We start from the raw sequence: 24013 nt of genomic DNA, 5'->3' as shown, positions 1-24013 counted from the left end.
CTGCTGCAATTTAGAGCTATAACCTAATGGCTCTCTGGTGATACAAGCCAGCTTGCCTGAACATAAAATGCCTCTTGAAATTAGATAAATATTTGTTAAATTTATTAATCCAGAAAACAGCTTTTAGTCACTTAAATGACAATCAAAAACTTGAATACCCCAGCCAAATACTGTAATAAATAAAAATATATTTCACATTCCTTATCACTCACAGCATCCTAATCTACATTCAAACACTAAAATTTCATTATTAAACATTTTTGCCAAATAAACAATTCAGCTTTAATTTTATTTAAATTGCCTATATTGGATAATAGTAATCTGTGGATAATTTTTTCTTTATATCTCAGCAGAGGGTACTTAAGAAAATACTTAATTCTACTGGTGTTTTTTCTGATGCAACTCATATGTCTTGCATAAAAAATTTCAACTTCTTTTCTTTCCTCATTATTACAGATGTTTAAGTGAAATACAGGTCTGAACATTTTATTATAGTTTGTTTCTAGTCAATACTGCTTTTTAATTCCATTATTTATAACTAAATACATTTAGCTAGGGCATTTTAGGTTTCAAGTAACAGAAATTTACTTGCCCTAGATTAAGGAAAATGAGACATTTTTTAAAGTACAAAAGGTGTTTTATGTCAATATAGTTAAGCAGCAGGGATCTAGGAAGAAGTATAAAAAGCACAGAGAGAGCTATTAGATACTCAGAACATGTGAGATTTGTTTTGTTTTGCTTGTTTATTTTTAAAATCGACAGATAAAATTATACATATTTATCATGTCCAACATGATGCTTTGAAATATATATACTGTGTGGAATGACTAAATCTAGCTATTTGACATATATGTTACCTTTATATAGTTATCATTTTTGTGGTGAGAACATTTAAAATCTACTGTCTAGCATTTTTCAAGAAGAAGGTATTTTATTATTAATTATAGTCACCATGCTGTACAATAGATGTCTTGAATTTATTCCTCCTAACTGAAATTTTGTATCCTTTGACCAAAATTTCCTGAATTACCACCCCCACTGCCTCAACCCCTGCTAATCACCATTTTCTCTCTATTTCTATGAGAACACCTTTGTTAGATTCCACATATGAGTGAGATCAAATGATATTTGTCTTTCTGGTTTTTTTCATTTAACATAACATCCTCCAATTTAATCAATGTGCTCACCAATAAAGGAGTTTCCTTAGTATTCCTATACATATATATACACATAACATATTTTCCTTATTCATTCATCCATTGATGGACACTTCGGTTGATTAAATAACTTAGCTGTTGTAAACATGAGAGTGCAGATATTGCTTCAACATACTGATTTCATTTCCTTTGGATAGATACTCAGTAAAAGGATCATCAGATGATGTGGTCATTCTATTTTTATTGTTGTAAGGAATCTCCATATACTGTTTTCCATAATAGATATACTAACTTACATTCCCACCAACAGCGTGCAAGAATTCCATTTTCTCTATATTCTTGCCAACACTTGTTATCTTTTGCCTCTTTTAATAATAGCCATTCTGACAGGTGTGAGGTGATATATAATTGTGTTTTAAAATAGCATTTCTGATGATTAATGATGCTGAGAATATTTTCATATACCTATTGGATATTTGTATGTCTTCTTTTGAGAAATGTCTATTCATGTACTTTGCCCATTTTCTCATTGAGTTGTTTTCTTACTATTGAATTGTTTGAGTTCCTTAAATATTTTAGATATTAACACCTTATCAAATGTATAGTATGCAAATATGATCACCCATTTTGTACATTATCTTGATACTCTGTTTATTGTTTCTTTTGCTACATAGAAGTTTCTAAGTTTCATGTAATTTTGTTTCTCTATTTTTTATTTTGTTGCCTATGCTTTTGGAGCCATATAAAAAATCACTGCCCAGACCAATGTCATGGAACTTTTCTCTTATGATTTATTATAATAGTTTTTAGTTTCAGGACTTACATCTAAGTCTTTAATACATTTTGAATTGATTTTAGTATGTGTTGGGAGGTAAGGGGCTAATTTCATTCTTCTGCATGTGAATATTCTGTTTACCTGACACCATTTATTGAAAAGACTGTTCTTTCCCCATATGTGTCCTTGGCTCCTTTGTTGAAAATCAGTTGGATATGAATGTATGAATTTATTTATGAACTCTCTATTCTATTTCACTGGTCTATGTGTCTGTTTTTAGGCCAGTACTATGCTGTTTTGGTTATTGTGGCTTTGTAGTATATTTTTAAGTTAGGTAGTGAGATTCTTCCAGCTTTCTTCATTTTGCTAAGAACTACTTTGGCTATTTGGGGTTTTTTGTGGTCTCAAATATATTTTAGGATTATTTTTCCTATTTCTTTGAAAAATGTCATTGATATCTTGGTAAGGACTCTGTTGAATCTATAGATCACTTTGGATTATATGGACATTTTAACAATGTTATTTCTTTTAATCTATAAAAATGAGATATCTTTCCATTTACTTATATATCCATCAACTTGTTTTACCAATGTTTTATAGTTTTCTTTGTAGAGACCTTTCACCTCCTTGGTTAATTTATTCCTAAGTATTTAAATTTTTATAGCTATTGTAAATAAAATTTTCCTAATTTCTTTTTCAGATAGTTTGCCATTAATGTATAGAAAACTAATGATTTGTTGATTTTATATTCACCAATTTTATTTATTTTGTTTATTAGTTATAACAGTTATTTGAGTGAGTCTTTAAGGTGTTCTGTACTTAAGATCACGTCATCTGCAAGCATGGACAACTTAGCTATTTGCTTTCCAATTTAGATTCCTGTTATTTTTTTTTTTCTCTTGCCCAATTGCTTTGGCTAAGACCTCTAGTATTATGTCAAATAAAAGTGGTGAAAGTAGTCATCCTTGTCTTATTCCTGATTTTAGAGGCAAAAGTTTCAACATGTCCTTGTTGAGTGTAATATTAGTTGTGGGTTTGTGATATATGACCTTTTATTCTGTTAAAACAAATTCATTCCATCCTAATTTTTGAGGATTTTTACCATGAAAAAATGTTGAATTTTGTAAAATATTTTTTCTGCATCCATTGAAATGATTGTATGGTTTTGATCATTCATTTTGTTAATGTGATATACTACATTTATTGATTTGCCTGGGTTTAACTATCTCTGCATTCCTACAATGAATCCCACTTGATCATAGTGAATGCATTTTTTAAAGTGCTGTTGAATCCATGTTGCCAGTAATTTATTGAGGCTGTTTGCTTTTATGGCTATCAGGTATACTGGACTATAGTTTTATTTCTTGTGTGTCCTTGTCTGGCTACAGTACCAGGATAATTATGGCCCTATAAAATGAGTCTAGAGTATTCCCTCCTCTTAAATTATTTGGAATCTTTTAAGAAGAATTGGTATTGATATTAGCTCTTCTTTAAATGTTTGGTAGATACAAGCAGTGAAGACATCAGGTCCCAGGCTTTTCTTTGATAGGAGACATTTTACTGAATAAATCTCCTTACTACTCATTGTTTTGTTCAGATTTTTAATTTTTTCATAATTTAATCTAGATAGGTTGTATGTTTAAAAAATGTATTCATTTCTTTTGGGTTATCTAATTTGTTGGTGTATAATTATTCATAATAATCTTTTGTGATCATTTGTCAATTCAAGCACGTTATGTGTTTGATTGGAAAATTTAACCCAATTACATTTATGATAATTATTGATAGATAAGGACTTACTACTGCCATTGTTAATTGTTTTCTACTTGTTTTATAAAGTTCTTACTCATTTCCTCCTTTTTTGCTTTCTTTCTTTGTGGTTAAGTAATTTTCCTTAGTGGTATATTTTAATTACTTGCCTATTGTTTTTTGTGTATCTAATATAGGTTTTTGCTTTGTGGTTACAGGGCTTACAATATACAGCATATAGGTATAAAAGGTTATTTTAAGGTAAGCTGACAAAACTTACCTTTCTTCACAAAACTGTATGTTTTTACTCTACTCTCCACCCCCTTCACATTTTGAATTTTTCATGTCACCATCTCTATTTTTTTATATTGTATATCATGTAACAAATTTTTGAAGCTATTATTCTCTTTTTAAGGTTGTGTTTCTTAACCTTCATCCTAAAGATTTAAGTGATGTACATGCCACCATTACAGTATTAGAATATTTTGAATTTCACTGGTAGTTATTTTGACCAGTGAGTTTTATAATTATAATTGTTTTCATATTATACATCCTTTTATTTCAGCTTCAAGAACTCCTTCTAACATTTCCTATTAGACAGCTCTGGTACTGAAAAAATTCCTCAGTTTTTGTTTATCTGGGAAAGTATTTATGTCTCTTCATTTCTGAAGAAGAGATTTTCTGGGTATAGTATTATATTCTTGGTTAGCCGACCTTTTTTTCCTTCAACATTTGGAATATATCATACACCATTCTCTCCTGGCCTATAAGGTTTCTGCTGAAAAATCTGTTGCTAGCCATATTTTAACTATCTTATATGTTATTTGCCTATATTCTCTTGCTGCTTTCAGGATCCTCTCTCTGTCTTTGATTTTGACAGTTTAATTATATGTCTTTGGGTAATCTTATTTGGATTGAATCTGATTGGAGATTTTTAAACTTCCTGTACCTGAATATTCACATCTTTCTCTATGTTTGAATATTTTCTGCTGTGATGTCTTTAAATAAACTATTAATATTACCCTTTAACTTTTTTCTACTTTCTGAGCTTCTATGGGTCCAACTCTTTTGCTTTATGGTTGCTTTCCCATATATCTAATAAGCTTTCTTAATACTTTTTTTCATTTTTCCTCCTCTGAGTTTATTTATTTATTTGAGACAGAGTGCAGTGGCATCATCACAGCTCACTGAAACCTCAAACTCCTAGGCTAAAGCAATATTCCCACCTCAGCCTCCCAAGTAGATGGGACTATAAGAATGTGCCACCACACCTGGCTAATTTTTTATATTTTTGGTAGATATGGGATCTCACTCTTGCTCAGGCTTGTATCAAATTACTGACCTCAAGGGATCCTTCTGCTTCCGCCTCCTGGAGTGCTAGAAACAGGCATGAGCCACCACACCCAGCCTGACTGTATATTTTTAAAATTTTTAAATATGCTGTCTTCGACCCAAGTGCCCATCAATTCATGAGTGTATTATTAAAATTTGGTATAAGTACACAATAGAATATTACTCAATTATAAGAAACAACAGTGCTCTAACACCTGAATTGAGCTTGAGCCCATTATGCAAAGTGAGGTATCACAAAATTGGAAGAATAGTCTCCACTTGTAGTCACCATCAAATTGGCACTAACTGACTAACACTATGGTGCTCACATGGTAATTCTCCAGGGATTAGGGAGTTGGGGGAGTAACTCATAACTAAAGTACACAGTGAGCATTGTAGAGGGGAAGGGTATGCCTCTAACCTTCCTGTGTGTGAGGCAAAGACATAAAATGTAACCAAAATGTTTGGACCCTCCTAATATCCTGAAATAAAAAAAAATACACTCTCTTTTAATTCACAGATTATTTTCCTGCTTGATCAATTTTGTTATTGGTGCTCTCTATTGCATTTTTCATTTTGTTCATTGTATTACTAAGCTCTTAGAGTTCTTGTTTGTCTTTTGTAAACATTACTTCAATCTCTGTTAAATTTTTTATTCTGGTCACTCTGCCATCTTCATTTTGTTTGACTCCTTTATTTATACTTTAAAATTTACTAGGCCTCCTTTAAATAACTACTTTGAATTCTTTTTCAGGCAGTTTATATATCTCCATTTTTAAAGAGTTATACACTAGCAGTTTTATTTTATTCTGTTGGTGCTGTCGTGTTTCCCTGATAGTTCTTGATCCTTGTGGTTATGCATTAATGTCTGCATATTTAAGGAAGTAGGTACTTATTCCAATCTTTACATACTGCCTTTTTCTGGGAAACCTCTTCAACAGTCATCCCATCCAGAAATTCTTGGAGGGCATCTAGTGTGGTTCTGAAGGCATAGGCTGTTCTAAAACCTAGGTCTGCTGAAGCCAGCGTGGCACTGAGGTATGCCCAAATGCTAGGTGTACTGCAGCTGGTGTGGTGTTGAGGCAGGCCTGAAGCCTGCAGCTACTGGAGCATACCTGATGCTCAGTGCCAGATCCCAGGACCACTGAAGTTGGCCCAACAGTGATGTGGAACACAGACTGCATCTACCTTGCAATCTTGAAGTATTTGATTGTGGCACTGGAGCAAGTCTGGGGAGGCTCAATATATAGGTGCTAACCCAGAAGATGAAGCTATCGGGGTCTATGGTGTTGGGTTTTATTTTGCCGGGCCAATTTGGGGTCCAAGGCAAAGTGCTGAGTTCATGTTCCACTTTCCCCCCCAGAGAATTGTATCTCTGTCCACGCTATGCTTCCTGTGGTTGGGAGAAGGATAATGTGGGTAATGTAAAACTGTACTTCTTACAATCTCTTCAATATATTTTTTCTTATCATGCTACAATCTAGTACTATGATCTCTTACCTGGTTTCCTTAGGTCTTATGAAGGTATTTTCATGTGTTGATAGTGCCATTTGATGTTTCTGCAGGAGGAAAATCACTGAAGAGTCTTATTATGCCATCTTGCGCCACTCCTCTATCTTTGCTTTTTTCTATTTCCAATTCTTTTAAGTTGACTTTATTCAACTTTTATAGCATAGTGATATTCTCTTTCATCCAATTGACATTAGAAAAAACATTACATAGCCACCCAGTTCTAGGTAGGTAGAAATTTTTTTTATTTATTTTAAGCTATTAAATTATTTGATTAATAAATTTAAGATATCAGTTGAGCTATGAGTCCTTCCTCACAAAACAAGAGGAAAGATATGCCAATATAAAGAAAGTATATCTGGCATTGAGAAATGGTAAGCATTTAAAAATGGGATAAAAAGAGTATTGACATAGAAGAAAAATATAAATTTTTAAATAAAGCAGAGAAAATGTACGGCAGATATGAGAACTGACAAGTGACAATGTTATCTGTGATTGTGTGAAGTGCTACTTGCCCTGACCTGAAATGTGCAAGTCTAGAATGTCTTTCTTTCAGGTTTATCTTTAGCTCAGTAACTCAATGATTCTATATCTTAAATGGCCACAAAAGGTCTATGAGATTAGAAAAAGTATATTCAAAAACCTAAGAAACAATAAAAAAGTGTGAGAAATTAGCGGAGCAAGGTTTTCTTCAAAATTGCAAAGTCAGTCGTGAAAACATTGTCCCAAAGCAATTGCTTTTGATTGCCATGATGGTATCCAATATTTCTTTACTTTCACTGTTTATTCTTTCTGAGTCTGATCTTCACACTCCATTCTTCTAATGTTCAATATGGTTTCCTGAAATTGTTATCATTTTGCTCTGAGAACTGAGTTTCTAAGACAAAATTCATTGGTTTGCCAGCCATAGTATTCAAGAGTAGATGAGGAAATATAGAATGAACAGAAAAACGTAGAATCACTTTGTAGAAATGTATGCTGTAAATCAGATGCATTTAAATATATATACATAAAATGTATACATTGGACAAATAGACATAGAATATAGACATAATTTTTGAAGTTTTACAACAATACACTGAGGCTAGTTCACTAAAAATGTTAACTTTCTTCCAAGTGTATAAACAAAGAATAATTGTGCTAGAAATACTTTATAATTTGCAATACCTTGGCTTTATAAAAATATAAGTATAGTTATTTAGAATTATATAATTTCTATATAATGTATTCTATAGTGCATACAAAGCAAATTGCTTTTAATGTCTTAGGTGTATTTTGTTTAATTAAACAATATGATATCTCCTAAAAAGAGAAAAACACGATGCTATTGAGCAAATTTTTCAAAAGAACATTCTACCTTTGTAGAATTATAATGTATGCTAAGGTTTGAGGATCAAAAGAGGTAATACATACAAATATTCTCTGAAAAGTGACTCACAAAGCAAAGAATGTGTTTTATCTTAAAAAGTTAAGGTAGTGCAGAGAGTTAGACATGAAAACTCTGAATTATGGCACTAAGAACAAAGATATACTATGTGTGAAAAATGGCTAGTGTCCCAGTTGAATATCCATGTCAATATTCATTTTAAGCAGACATAACATGTGTCAAAATTATTTTCTGTTCTGCCAGCATTATTTTTCTAGAAATAATAATTAGCAAGCACTAAACTGTATTTACACTAACCATCTGTTTATTTAGTTGTTCTACAAAGGAAGTATTAGAATAAAAGAAACCTCAGGCACTTCTATTATAATAATGAACGCCTCATGAGATGTGATGATGTGCCAGTTACAACATTCTGATAGTGATTTCTAATGTATTGCAGTAGGGCACTGACTCTTGAGAATCAGATGAAATTCTGTTCCATCTAGATTACATTTTGCCACTGTTCCAATGTGTTTGATATGAACTGACACTGCCATAAATATGTCATAAATATGTTATCTGAATAGCAACACTGTCATAGTTAGATAAAGAAATATATAGCACTGAGTGAAAATATGTTTAGGTACTTTTCCAGTGCTTTTTTTCTGGTGTAACAATAATTCCTACAAAGTATGTAATAAACTATGGAAAAATAACAATCCTGCTTGTAGAATTAGTGAACTGTGTATTTTTTGAGGAAAGTGGAAAATTTTTTTTTCAGATAGTATTTAAGTATAGCATGCAAGATAATTTAACTTTCTGGAGGTTTATAGATGGCCATATTCCCTGTGTGATAGCTTGAGAAAGGAAACCAAGTGCTCTTGTCCTAATGATGAATTATGAATGCATCAGTGATCACTGTATGAATCTCCAATTAACTAGAGAAATAGGCTTACAATATTCTAAATTTATGCACAGAGGAAATGCATACACTGTGTTTTTAATTGAAAAAATATTCATTTCCACATCCTTGGAAGATTTTTATCAACACTAAAGGAGTTAAAATTTATCATGTGCTTGAACAGTGCCTGACACTTTGGTAAGTGCCAAATAAGTTTTTGACAATTAGATAAAGGTTCAATGTATGAAATTTGTAAATATCTTAAAAACGATTACATTGCCTTCACAAAAGAGTACATAAATTTATCTCACATTTTCAATTACGACTTACTCTTTGTTATTAAAATTTTTCTATATAACAGTGACACTGTTGGATATAATTGAACTCTGATTGATTTAATTCATGAAGCGTATTATTCAGGTTTTTAAAATAGTAGGATAGCATATTAAGAGTTCTACCATATTATGTGATTAATCTAATTGCTAAAATATTTTAGTAACATAAACACAAGTTGTAGCACTAGTGACAAATTTTATATTCAACAAATTTTCAATGTAATTTTATGTCATACCCCTGACTACTATTCTGGCTGTATTTCTCAACTATTTTGAAGTTGCCATTATTGATTGATTGACTGATTTTTTAGACAAACTCTATTTATTTATGTTATTCAACATGATTTTTTTATTTCAGAATATTACAGAGGTATAAACATTTTGGTTACATAAATTGCTTATGTACCATTTGAGTCAAAGTTATAGTGGGCCTATTAGCCAGATAGTGTGCACCGTACCCATTGGTGTGAATTTACCCAACCTCTCTTTCCTGCACCCACCTGCTTGATTTATATGAATATAATTTCCATATGTTCATATAAGTGTTGCTTGATTAGTTCTAATTTAATGGTGAGTACCTGTGAGGTTTGTTTTTCCATTCTTGTGATACTTCACTTACAAGAATAGTCTCCAATTCCATCCACGTTAATACAAGAAATATTAGTTCACTGTTTTTAATGGTACTTCCTGGTATACATATACCACCTTTTATTAATATCATATTTAATTTATTATTGATGGGAACTTGGGGTGTGTCCACATCTTTGCAATTGTGAATTATGCTGTATAAACTGTATAAACATTTGAGGGCAGGTGTCTTTTTATAGAATTTTTTTTGTCCATTAGATAAATACCCAATAGAGAGATTGCTGGATCAAATGGTAGTTCTATTTTTAGTTCTTTGAGATATCTCCATACTACTTTCTGTACAGGTTGTACAAATTTTGCAGTCCTATCAACAATGTATGAGTGTTCATATTTCTCTGCATCCATGCCAACATTTGTTGTTTTGGGACCTTTTGATAAAAGCCATTCTCACTGAAGTTAGGTGATACTTCATTGTGGTTTTGATCTGCATTTCCTTGACAATTAGAATCAATTGTTGAGCATCTTTTCATGTGTTTTTTGGCCACTAGTCTACTTTCTGTTTTCTTTTTAACTATTATTTTTATTTCAGAATATGGCAAGGATACACATGTTTAGGTTACATATATTGTCTCTGCCCCACCCAAGTCAGAGCTACAAGCATGCCCAATCCCTCACAAAGTGTGCAATGCACCCATTAGGTGTGAATATACTTATACCCTTCTCCCCCTTCCCACCTACGTGACTAGTCTATCTTCTTTTGGAAAGATTTTGTTCATGTCTTTTGCCCAACTTTTAATGGGGTTGTTTGGTTTTTTTCTTGCTGATTTTTTTGAGTTCGTCATAGATTCTACTAATCAGCTCTTTATCAGATGTACAGCATGCAAATATTTTGTCCCATTCTATAGCTTGTCTACTCACTCAAGTGATGGTTTCTTTGGCTGTGCAGAAGCATTTTAATTTGATCAGGTCCCATTGGTTTATGTTTGTTGTTGCTGTGATTGGTTTTTGGTTTTGTTAATAAATTCTTTGCCTAAACTGAGATTTATAAGAGATTTTCCAATATTTTTTCCAGAATTCTTATAGCTTCATACTTTAGGTTTAAGGCTGTTATCTACTGTGAGATGATTTTTGTGAGTGTTGAGAGCTACACATGCTGTTTCACTCTTCTACATGTGTCTATCCAGTTTTCCCAGCACCATTTAATAATTAGGGATTCTTTTCCCCGTGTATGTTTTTGTCTGCTTTGTCAAAGATCAGATGGCAATGTGAAAATGGTTTTATATCTGGCTTCTCTGTTTTCTTCCATTGATCTATATTTCTGTTCTTGTGCCAGTATCATGATGTTTTCATTCCTATAGTCTTGTATTATAGCTTGAAGTCCGGTAAATTGATCCTTCCTAATTTGTTCTTTTCGCTAAATGTTCCCTTGGCTATGTGGGGTCTTCTCTGGTTCCATGCAAAGCATAGAATTAGTTTTTCTAGATCTGTGAAAAATTATGTTGGTATTTTAAAAGGAATTGCATTGAATCTGTAGATTACTTTGGGTAGTATAGACATTTTAAAAATGTTGATTCTATCAACTCATGAGCAGGGTATGGTTTTCCACTTGTTTACATCCTCTGCTATTTTCTTCCTCAGTGTTTTGTAGTTCTTCCTGTAGAGGTCTTTCACCTCCTTAGATAAATATATTCCTAGGTATTTTATTTTTTTGTTGTTGTTGCTATTGTGAAGGGTATTGAGTCTTTGATTTGTTACTCAGCTTGACTGTTAACGTATGGGAATGCTGCTGATTTGTGTACATTGATTTTATAACCTGAGACTTTGCTGAATTTATTTATCAGTTACAATAGTGTCTTGGCAGAATCTTTGTGGTTTTCTTGATACAAGATCATATCTTCAGCAAAGAACAATAGTTTGACCACTTCTGCCCAACGTTTGAATACCTTTGATTTCCTTCTATTGAGGGATTGCTCTGGCTAGGACTTCCAGCATCATGTTGAATAGGAGTGGTGATAGTGGGCACCTTGTTTGTTTCTAGTTCTAAGTAGGAATAATTTCATTTTTTCACCATTTAGTATGATTTTGGCTGTGGTTTGTCATATATTGCTTTTATCCTTTTCAGATAAGTTCCATCTATGCCTATTTTGTTAAGTGTTCTTATCATAAAAGACTGCTGAATTTTGTCAAATGCTTTTACTACATCTATTGAAAGGATCACGTGGTCTTTGTTTTTACTTCTATTTATGTGTTGAATTACATTTATAGATATTCATATGTTGAACCATCCCTGCATCTCTGGGATGAAGCCCACTTGGTCATGATGGATTATTTTTGGATAAGCAGCTGAATTTGTTTTGCTAGAATTTTATTGAGAATTTTTGCACCTATAGTCACAGAGGATATTTGTCTATATGTTTCTTTTTTTTATTGTTGAGTCCTTCCCTCGCTTTGTTATCAAGGTAATGTGGATTTTGTGTTGGGGAGGATTTCTTTCTTCTAGATATTATGGAATAATTCCTGCAGGATAGGTAGCAGTTCTTTGTTGTCTGGTAAAATTCAGGTGTGAAACCATTTGGTATGGGACTTTTTTTGTTAGAAGGATTTTATTGCTGTTTCAATTTTGTTACTTGATATTGGTACACTTAGGAATTCTATTTCTTCCTAATTGAGCCTAGGAAGGCTGTGTGTCTCTAAGAATTTGTCCATTTACTCCACATTTTCAAGTTTATGTGCATTGAGATTTTTATAGTATTCAGAGATGATTTTTTTTTTTTTTTTTTTGAGACAGAGTCTCGCTTTGTTGCCCAGGCTAGAGTGAGTGCTGTGGCGTTAGCCTAGCTCACAGCAACCTCAAACTCCTGGGCTCGAGTGATCCTTCTGCCTCAGCCTCCCGGGTAGCTGGGACTACAGGCATGCGCCACCATGCCCAGCTAATTTTTATATATATATATATCAGTTGGCCAATTAATTTCTTTCTATTTATAGTAGAGACGGGGTCTCGCTCTTGCTCAGGCTGGTTTTGAACTCCTGACCTTGAGCAATCCACCCGCCTCGGCCTCCCAAGAGCTAGGATTACAGGTGTGAGCCACAGCGCCCGGCCTCAGAGATGATATTTTGTATTTCTATGGTATCAGTTGTAATTTCTCCTTTTTGATTCCTGATTGAGGTTATTTTCTGCCTTTGGTTAGTCTAGCATAACACCTGTCAATTTTATCTTTTCAAAGAATCAACTTTTTGCTTCATTAATCTTTTTTATAGTTCATTTGTTATTATTTCATTTAGCTCTTCTCTGATCTTGGTTATATCTTTTCTTCTACTGGATTTGGAATTGATTTGCTCATCCTTTTCCAATTCTTTGAGACAATACATTAGATTGTTTTTTTGTGATCTGTCTGTCCTTTGTATGTAGGCATTTATGGCTATGAGTTTTCCTCAGAGGAAAATTCTTAGTTCAAATAATCTTTTGATTTCTATCTTAATTTCCTCCTTAACCCAACTATTATTCAGCAGTAGGTTCTTTAGTTTCCAGGGCTTGAATTTCCATTATTTAAAGTCCAATTAAAGTGTCAAATGCTTAATAAAGTGTCCCTAAATTCTATACTAATTTGCTTCTTAACCCAGTGCTAAATAGAAAGGCAATAGTGTCATTTTGAAAAACTTTTCTCTTTCCTCATCAATTCTCTCTTATATCCTATCTACCATTGCTCAAGAAATTGAGGAACATTTGTTATGAAAACTTAAAAATATACTCTAGTTTCATATGCAAGTTCAAAGGTACAACAATGTGAAAAGAAATCTTGATAAAAGAATAATGTTGGGCTTAATCTAGTAGATCTCAAAATGTGTTATATGTGTAAAAAAGGATTAACTTTGCCCATAGAAATGTTTGTTTCTTTGCCCTTATGTTCTCAATGGTAACCTCTAACTTGTTAGAATATGTGCTTGATAAGAGAGTCTTTGTTTACTTCAGGGCCGTGGGCTATGCCACTTATGTAGTTTATGTTAGGGGCCTTGGGCCATATGGTGTCACTTCAAACTCTGGAGGACCTCGAGACTGGTCAGCCCTATGCATGGTCAGCCATTTCTGCTGATCAACTCTCCATAAAATATTTTGGTACCTGTACTTACATGAGCTTCCCTGGTTTACAAACTTTGTGTATTGCCACACACTGTTGCTAAGAGAAATAAGGAATGTACCTACAATTGCTCTGGGTGATGAAAACAGAAAGCTTCATCCCTGAACTCTCCTGGACTCTACACAGTGTGCCTTTTACTATTGCTTATTTTAATCTGTATCCTTTCATTATAATGTACTGGAACCATGAGTATAATAATTCTTTTTTTTTTTTTTTTAGCTCTGTGAGCCTTTTTATGATTTATTGAACCTAGAGGTGGTCTTGGAGACCTCTCTAACTGTAATTATACAAGTACAATAATTTTGAATTTGGTGTGAATACAGTAAAATAAATTGATGGAACAGAATCCAATATGTGGTCTAATACGATGGCTATTGGCCATATATTGCTAATTAAATTAAATTTAAATAAATTAAAATGAAGTAAAATTAGCTATTGAGTTCCTCAAATGCTTTAAATAAATATAAAATGCTCAAAAGCCATATAGCTGTTGACTATTGAATTGGATTCCACAGCTATAAAGCATTTCTATCATGAGATAGTTCTACTGAGCAACACTTGAGTAGAGTCTAACAAAAGAGATGACTGAAAGATTGCACAGATATAAAGCATTTCTATCATGAGATAGTTCTACTGAGCAACACTTGAGTAGAGTCTAACAAAAGAGATGACTGAAAGATATTTCACAAAAATTATGCATTAACATTTGAGAGGTAAAAATGTAACATTTATAGAAAATCATATGTGAAAAAATTTTATATATACATTTGACAAAAAACTTAAATATAATGGTAAATGTTATGAAACAGAAATTTGTTGTGATAGCATATAATAAAAGTGTATACTGATACTCAGGCAAATATTCATTGTGAAAAAAATAAACCTCCCTGAATTTCAAAGCATTCTTATAAAAAGCCCTAGCTTGCTAGACATAGCTTCATGTACCATGAGATGTGTAGACATTTTTTTTGTTAATTGCTGTAATGCAAAAGGATAGTAAAATGTCTCTTTTTTCTTGGAGCAGCTCAAAGAGTTTTAGTCCTGGACTATGTCCCCCAGTTAAGCAACCAAAGTGCCTGGGAAGACTAGAGTTTTAGCTTCCTATGCATTTATACATGAATGAGGAATGAGTCCCAGCTATGTGGAGATAACTGTAGATCTTAAAAGCTGAGGTCTTCTACTTTTAGCTCTTTCAGGTATCTCCATATCACTTTTCACAGAGGTTATACTAGTTTGCAGTCCCACCAGCAGTGCATGAGTGTCACTATCTCTCCACATGCATACAACCATTTATTGTTTTGGGACTTTTTGATAAAAGCCATTCTCACTGGAGTTAAGTGATATCTTATTGTGGTTTTGGTTTGCATTTCCTTAATGATTAGAGATGTGGAGCATTTTTCATATGTTTCTTGGTCATTAGTCTGTTTTCTTTTGAAAGGTTTCTATTTATGTCTTTTGCCCACTTTTTAATGGGCTTTTTAAATTTTTTCTTGCTGATTTTCCTGAGTTCTATATAAATTGTAGCTATCAGCCCTTTAATGGATGCGTAGCATGCACATATTTTCCTCCATTCTGTATGTTGTCTGTATACTCTTGTGATAGTTTTCTTCATTGTGCAGAAGCTTTTGAATTTGATCAGGTGCCATTTATTTATGTTGTTGCTGTGATTGCCTTTGGGGTCTTCTTCATAAATTCTTTGCCTAAGTCAATGTCTATAAGATTTTTTCCAACATTTTCTTATAGAATTCCTATAGTGTCATTTCTTAGGTCTAAGTCTCTTTTACACCACGAGTCTTCTACATGTGGCTATCCAGTTTTCCCAGCATCAGTTATCAAATAAGGATTGTTTTCCCCAGTATATGTTTTTGTCTGCTTTGTCAAAGATCAGATGGCTATATGAGGATGGCTTTATATCTGGGCTCTCAGTTCTATTCCATTGGTCTATGTCTCTGTCCTTGTGCCATTATTATGTCTTGCCCATCAATACATGAGTGCAATACATGTATTGCCCATCAATACAATTATGTATTGCCCATCAATACATGAGTGGGTTAATAAAATGTGGTACATGTATACCATGGAGTACTATTCAGCCACAAAAAGCAATGGTGATCTGGCACCTCTTATATTATCCTGAATAGAGCTGGAGACAATTCTACTAAGTGATGTATCACAGTAATGGAAAACCAAGCACCACATGTATTCACCACCAAATTGGTATTATCTGATCAACACTTATGTGCACATATAGTAGTAACATTCATTGGGTGTCGGCAGGTGGGAGGAGGATTGAAGGAATGGGTATATTCACACCTAATGTGTGTAGTGTATACACACATGTATCAAGCATGTCCATCTAAGGGATGGACATGCTTGAAGCTCTGACTTGGGCAGGGCAAAGGCAATATATGTAACCTAAACATTTGTACCCCACTAATATGCTGAAATAAAAAGAGAATTGTCAATGTCAAAAGAAAATCTGAGCTCTTCTAGGCACTTATACAGACCTATTGAACTTCTGGAGAGATTTTATTCACATATCAAAGGGCTAGAAAATAGAAGGGAGGCTAGGCTAAAGTAACAAAGAGACCCTTCCTGGTGGAGAGAAAAACAGCTACCTCTTTCTACTTAACAGTAAAGGAAAAACATTTTCTGCACCCCTTACTGAGATTTCCAACCTCTCATGTAGGAAAGTTTACACCTATATGAGGATGGTTTTATATCTGGGCTCTCATGGCATCACTAGAAAGCAAGAAGGGGGTAGAGGAACACACTTATTATATATTGTAAAGGTAAAAGAAATCTGTCTCTAATTCGTCACAGCTTTTGTGTGCATTCATAATAAAAATTAATAAAGATGTGTGCCAAAAACCCAGCACTACGATTAACACTAAATCATCAAATCTAAATTATTTGAATTCTATATATGTGCCAGGCATGACTATAAGTCCTCTACATGTATTAAATCAATTAACACCCACAGCAATAACTTAACCTGGTTATTATTTTCTACCAATATATATATAATAAAATAAAGGCAGAGAGAAATTATATCTTGCCTAATTACAGTGACCTATCTCATAAGCATTGGAGCCAGGCTTTCATAAAAGAATGTGATTCCAAAGTCCACCTGATTAAAATCTATGGTATAGACTGACGAGATTATCTTAAGAAACTTTCATTTAAGATGCTGCGTAGAGGCTCTAGGCAACTGTAACTTGTGGAGACAGTTGTTGCAGCAGAGGAAACATCACCGACAAAGACATCAAGGCCAAAGGGGGTTGGTATGTGCAATGAAGAGAGAAATGCTGAAGATTAAGGAAGAAAATTCAAAATTAGTGTAGACATATTAATAAGGTAGCATTGCTTTTTTATTTTTTCAGCCCTCTACTAAGGATCACATACAAGCATTTTTGCTCAACATTACATAGATATTCCTGAATACTCTCACATTTTATTAAACTGCACTAAAGTAGTAAGGCTTTTGGGGGAAAAAAAAGATAAAGTAGAAGCAGATTGCTTAAAATTCATGCAACTCTATAGCTATAGATTCCTAAAAAAGTAACAATCCAAACAAAAACAGTAGCACAGCTAGCTCTCCTCTGGCATTCACGCCCAGTATCACATCCTTAGTAGCTTTGGGTAGCTTTAGTAGCTTCTGCTCCCTCCAACAAGTGTGAGTCCTTAAGGGGATTCACTTTCAAAAGACGTTAATGTCATCGAAATTTTAAACTTGAATTTTGGGCGTGTACTACTCTTCACCATTTTTTTTTTTTAACGTGGAGGAAATGTTTTCACCTTTCTTCATTTACGCTCTCCACTTCACAAAATGATTTAAGATAGTAGAATCAAAGAAATTCTTGAAGAAAGAATTCCTGAAGAAAATCTACTACTATTTTTGCTAAAGTGAGGTACTTCTGTAGCCTTTTTAGCTTATTCTTAGGTTTTCATGTTATTTAGGCTTGTCATTTCCTGTGAGAAAGCTTGTAAACCACAGCTTTGAAACATTAATGTATCTGAAAAAAATTACCTATAAAATAACTCAACTTCTGAGTTATACTAATATTTTCCCCTATTTACTGATTGTATGGGAGCTAATTTCATTATAATAATACATTTGTGGCAGAACAGACTAGACTCAGGATTTGTCCTAGATGTACTACTATTCATTTATGAAATGATTTATATATTAGGAAATCACTCTTTTTAATTTTTTATACCTGATAGTTTACTTTCTACTTGAAACTTGTATTATCATTTTGAAATAGGTCTTTTCTCAGATGGGGACTGTTATGAATAATTTCAATTTTTTTCCTTATTCTCCACTCTACAGATTATTTCTCTTTGTGTATGGTGGTAAATTAAATTAACATCTCAGATCTTCTATTTGTTCATTTGTAAGTTGAAGAGGTTAGAATTGCTAGGTATCTTGTACATCTTGACCAATTCTGGCCCAAGCTTGAGAGAGAATAAATGTAACTTTAGTCATTTGAGCTTAGCTGATGTTCTCTAGGAGAAAATTATCTAAGTAGCATACACGTGCACACACACACACACATTTCCCTAAAGAAGGTATATATGTGTATGTGTGTATATATATGTATATATGTGTTTATGTATATATGTATGGTCTGAAAAACAAAGTGGAGGACTCTCCTGATCGATTTGCTTAAAATTCTTTAATGGTCTTTCATTTCAGTTACTCTATAATCCACACTCTTTATCTTAATCTTCTTACTAATATGTGGACAGTCAGATTTAAGAAATTATGAATTATTAGATGAACCACAAGAAACTCAAAACTATAAAAAATCCTGAACATTCTGGGATATTTTCTATTTTAAAGACATCTCAAAAATACATGAATGCTTCCTCCTAAATTAAAATTTAATATATTCTGAAACATTCTGACCTTTTATTGATGAAAATGCTGACATAATCCTTAATCTGGAGCCCTTTTCACTATACTGGGATATCTCAAGGCACCAGTAATAAATTGTAAATTCCACAGTAATCAAAAGTGAAATGGTGCTGCACACATCTATCCTAGTAGAAGACACAAAAGACACATGCTATGAAAATGCATGCTGATTTTTTTTTTTTTTTTTTTTTGAGACAGAGTCTCACTTTGTTGCCCAGGCTAGAGTGAGTGCCGTGGCGTCAGCCTAGCTCACAGCAACCTCAAACTCCTGGGCTCCAGCGATCCTTCTGTCTCAGCCTCCCGAGTAGCTGGGACTACAGGCATGCGCCACCATGCCCGGCTAATTTTTTTTTTTTTTTTTTTTTATATATATCAGTTGGCCAATTAGTTTCTTTCTATTTATAGTAGAGACGGGGTCTCGCTCTTGCTCAGGCTGGTTTTGAACTCCTGACCTGGAGCAATCCGCCCGCCTCGGCCTCCCAGAGAGCTAGGATTACAGGCGTGAGCCACCGCGCCCGGCCGCATGCTGATTTTTAAATGTCCCTTTTAATTGCACTGCACATCATGTAATATATTCACTAAATGCCATTCAATTATAATAATGAAAAGCAAAGAAGTATTTATTGCAATATTTCATGGTACATGTCTTCTAAACTGATATACATTTAAATGTTTTTATTTTAACCAGAAATTTAAAATTTATATAATAATGTAGAATTTTTAATAACATAGGAAAAGGAAATTAGCCACAATATGATGATGTCTCTCATATTATGAGATTGGTTTAAATCTAATGTTAATATTTCATTGAAACTATGACTTTTTTACATCTTAAATTAATGCACCCCAATTTTTAATGTAGTTTGATAAAATGTTTTAAGTAAGTACTTCCTAGATATATCTTGTAGGAAAAAAATGTACTATGAATGTACAGTATACTGCAAATGTCATTGATCCTGGGAAAGCAATCATTGACCTATGAAGGTGGCACTATTTGCTACTTTTTATGTAATAATTTATTATTCATCCATCCATCAGAATTTAGCACAAGTATTAAGTTCTCTAACGACACCCTTGAAAGATTGAGAAGCACTTCCTATGAGTTTCTATAGCAGTCTGTATAGCTTTCTCATGTTACCTACACTTTACTATGATTATATTAATACATTTATTTGCCTTATTTCTTGAATCTTGGTTCCCATTAAATGGTAACAAAAAGGAAAAAATGCCTACATTATCTAATCATGGCTAATCACAGCTAGCACTTTGATCCATAGTCCCACTCCAAAAGCACCCTCCTGCTTTCTTGCTTTTGCTTTCTATCTTTCTCTCTGGGTCTGTTTTAGAGTAGTATGTATGTGGATATGTATGGAGATGGTTTATCGCAGTGGAAAGGAGTGAAGGCCTCAGGTTCATACTTGCCTTTTGCAAATGCTGGTTCCAATACATTTCTTCAGTGTGATCCTTGCCAAGTTACTTAACTTCTTTCTACTTGAATTTTTTCATTTGTAAATTAGGCATTATGATAATACTGGCCTTATATTGTTTCTGGAAAGATTAAGACAGATAGTAAACATGTAAGTAATTGTATTGCCTGATACGTAAGTAATTAGTAAATGTTTCGACTTTCCATTATTTATATTAATATAATTTATGATCCTTGTGTTTGTTCTAAGCTTTCTATTCTTGTCTTATGCCTGTGAGAGTTTGTAGTTTTACACATTATTTATATGTCAATTACTCACAAATTAAGATCACACACTTGGTCTCTATATCACATATCCATGTGACTATTTGACATCTTCATTAATATAGATTATTCAGGGTTCTTAATTGTTTCTATTCCTCAAAGAAATTTATTTCTAATTCCATCTTTCCTAACCTAAAATACTTCCACCATCTACATAGTATCTCAAGAATGAAAAAAAAAAAAACAAAAAAAAACACCACATATACTCTCTAAAAATTTGGAACTAATTGATGGACACACATAGGCACAGAAAAAAAGTAAAAAATATTGGAAATCCTGAAGAAGAGGAAGAGGGGAGGGGGAAAGAAACCTATGTAATAGGTACAATGAGCACTATTTGCGTGATGGTCACCCTTATAACTCTGACTTAACCATTATAAAAGCTATCTATGTAACAAAAACATTTGTACCCCCTTCATATTTTGAAATTTTAAAAATGCAAAAAGAGAGGTTCAAATAAACACTCGTTTATCTTATCCTTGTCTGCTATATCCAATTAATTAATTAAACTTTAGAGGTTTTTCTTTAAAATACATTTCATATTCATTTGTTTACCTTAATGTTCCACAGTGTACTCTCCCTGGCATAAGCTGCCTTTTCCTCTTGCCTAGACCACACACTTAGGTTATTATTGTTCGTGCTTTTGGTTTTTTGAAACCCTATAATATTTAAGCTATTTAATAATTATAATGGACAGAGTGAAGTTTTAGACATATAAATAATATAAACTCCAAACTTCATTAAACCTTCAAAGCCCCCTCAGATTTGGCCCCTGACTACTATCTGAGTGCATATCTTCTACTCTCTGACTTATGTAGCCATGATAATCTGCCAGTTCCCAAACACACCATCCCTGTGCCCAAGCTACTCTCTCTGTCTCGGATGTCCTCCTTCATATTTTTCTCATATTTACATATGTATATGGAATATAATAAATTAATATGTATTCAATAAATACTTATGGATAACTTAATAAAGAAAAATCCTAAAAGAAATTTTTGAAAATATAATAGATATTCAGGCATTAAATTTTATATTAGTAAAAGTACAACTAAGTAAGAAAATATAATATTGTAAAACATTGCATCCAAAACATCATGAAATATATATCACAAAAGTTTAAAAAATTTTTCTTAAAATCAGAAATGAAATTGATACAGTAGATTTGGCATATTTGTACTTTTTATAGTCTGTGAAAGATAATATAGATATGAATGGGATACAAAATTTTTTAAAAGAGAGAGATCTAATTAAGAAAGAAATAGAAATACAAAAAGACTGTACACATGCCTTTTCAAACTACACAGAGAGTCCATCTCATGCTGAAGCATGTGTAAAATCTATTAAATTTTATCAAGTATTATATCAAATTGTGTCTAAGTTAATTACCTACAAAAGTCAGAAATCACTCAGGTCATTCTCTATTCACAAGACAATATAACTAAATTAAATCAAAAAAGTTGCAAAAACACATGTAATAAATTCAGTATTCCAACTAAGTTAGATGTATTCCATAATCAAAAAATGTCTCCTGGCCTGCCATCTTGGCTCACGCCTGTAATCCTAGCACTCTGGGAGGCTGAGGTGGGCGGATCATTTGAGCTCAGAAGTTTGAGACCAGCCTGAGCAAGAGCGAGACCTCATCTCTACTAAACATAGAAAGAAATTAATTGGCCAACTAGAAATATATAGAAAAAATTAGCCGGGGCATGGTGGCGCATGCCTGTAGTCCCAGCTACTCGGGAGGCTGAGGCAGGAGGATCACCTGAGCCCAGGAATTTGAGGTTGCTGTGAGCGAGGCTGACACCACGGCACTCTAGCCTGGGCAACAGAGTGAGAATGTGTCTCAAAAAAAAAAAAAATGTTTCCTGATAGAAATCAATTAATGTCATATCAAATGTTTAAGAAAAATCACATGAAAATTCTAACAGATCAATAATTATTCTAAACATTTTTGCTCTCATTTCTGATTATGACCATCTTCTATAAATAGAATAAAATTTTTACCTGCCTAGGTTAACTAAAATTATCTGTGATGCTCGAGAATGAAAAATAAAATATTTGCTCCATAAGTGCATTGCTAATCACACAGAAAATACCCACTATACTTAAGAGGATAAGAAAAGCCTGGGCCTCTTCCCACTGCTCACTCCTGGATTAAAAACAGACACAACGAACCATACTGAAAACTGGCCCTTGTACAGATGCTTGCTATCTGTTGAGTGACTAAAAACTGCTTATCTTTCTTCTAATGATTAAGAACTGCTGTTTGAGATCATATCACAAAAGTACTTATGCAGAAAATACAGGAACTTAGCTTGGGTAAATACCTTACCACTTTTTACCTTAGTGAGTATAAATATTCTTTAATGTCCACCTCTTAAATATACTTTAATTTATTTATTTAGGAATGCATATTTTTTCAGGGACACCAAGGTGAGTCTATTAAAAGATTCAAGCAAGTAAATTATATTCCTCTGTGGTAAGTACCATAATACTAGTACTGAGAGCAGCCAACATGTATTGATTTTTTATTATGTACACCGCCATGTTCCAGGTTCTGTTATTCTAAATTAACCTGATCTTCTGTAAAACACCAAGGGTGATTTTTTTATTTTATTTTATTTTTTTTTTTTTGAGACAGAGTCTCACTTTGTTGCCCAGGCTAGAGTGAGTGCCGTGGCGTCAGCCTCGCTCACAGCAACCTCAAACTCCTGGGCTCAAGTGATCCTTCTGCCTCAGCCTCCCGGGTAGCTGGGACTACAGGCATATGCCACCATGCCCAGCTAATTTTTTTTTTTATATATATATCAGTTGGCCAATTAATTTCTTTCTATTTATAGTAGAGACGGGGTCTCGCTCTTGCTCAGGCTGGTTTCGAACTCCTGACCTTGAGCAATCCGCCCGCCTCGGCCTCCCAAGAGCTAGGATTACAGGCGTGAGCCACAGCGCCCGGCCGCCAAGGGTGATTTTTTGTTTTCTCCCCTTTCTTCTTTCTTGGAAAGGGTCACATATGGAAAATAAATCTAGACTCTGATTTGTTTATTGGGACACATTTTGTACTGAAAGGAAGACTTTAGAGGAGCTCTGAAAAGTTGGAGAAGCTATACACATAAAGAAGTACCCATGTTATGATTTCAAGGTTATAATTCCTCCCCCATGGAGTTATTACAAAGAATATTTGAGAGAAATTCTATACAGCATCTATGATAATCCTTAGGAATAAAGGTAGAACCCAAGAATGATATCATTTTTTGTTATTCTTTTATTAACAGTTATTATTTTGATGGTTCATATTTATCTTTATGGCATAAAACTAAGGAACTAACTCCTTCAATCCAGATGTGTTTTTAAGGGCTATTTTACTCCCAATTTCCTGAGAAAGGAACCACAGAAGACCATCATTCAAATCACTTCTCCCTACTTATCTTTTATCTCTGGAAGTGAAGAAATCATGACATCCAAGACTCAGTTTATTCTCCCAACAGGGAAGA

This window comes from Microcebus murinus, chromosome 23 (assembly GCF_040939455.1).
Source record: "Microcebus murinus isolate Inina chromosome 23, M.murinus_Inina_mat1.0, whole genome shotgun sequence".
In the NCBI taxonomy this organism is placed as follows: Eukaryota; Metazoa; Chordata; class Mammalia; order Primates; family Cheirogaleidae; genus Microcebus; species Microcebus murinus.
The sequence above is the reverse complement of the archived record's forward strand: the minus strand, read 5'-3'. Positions refer to the sequence as shown.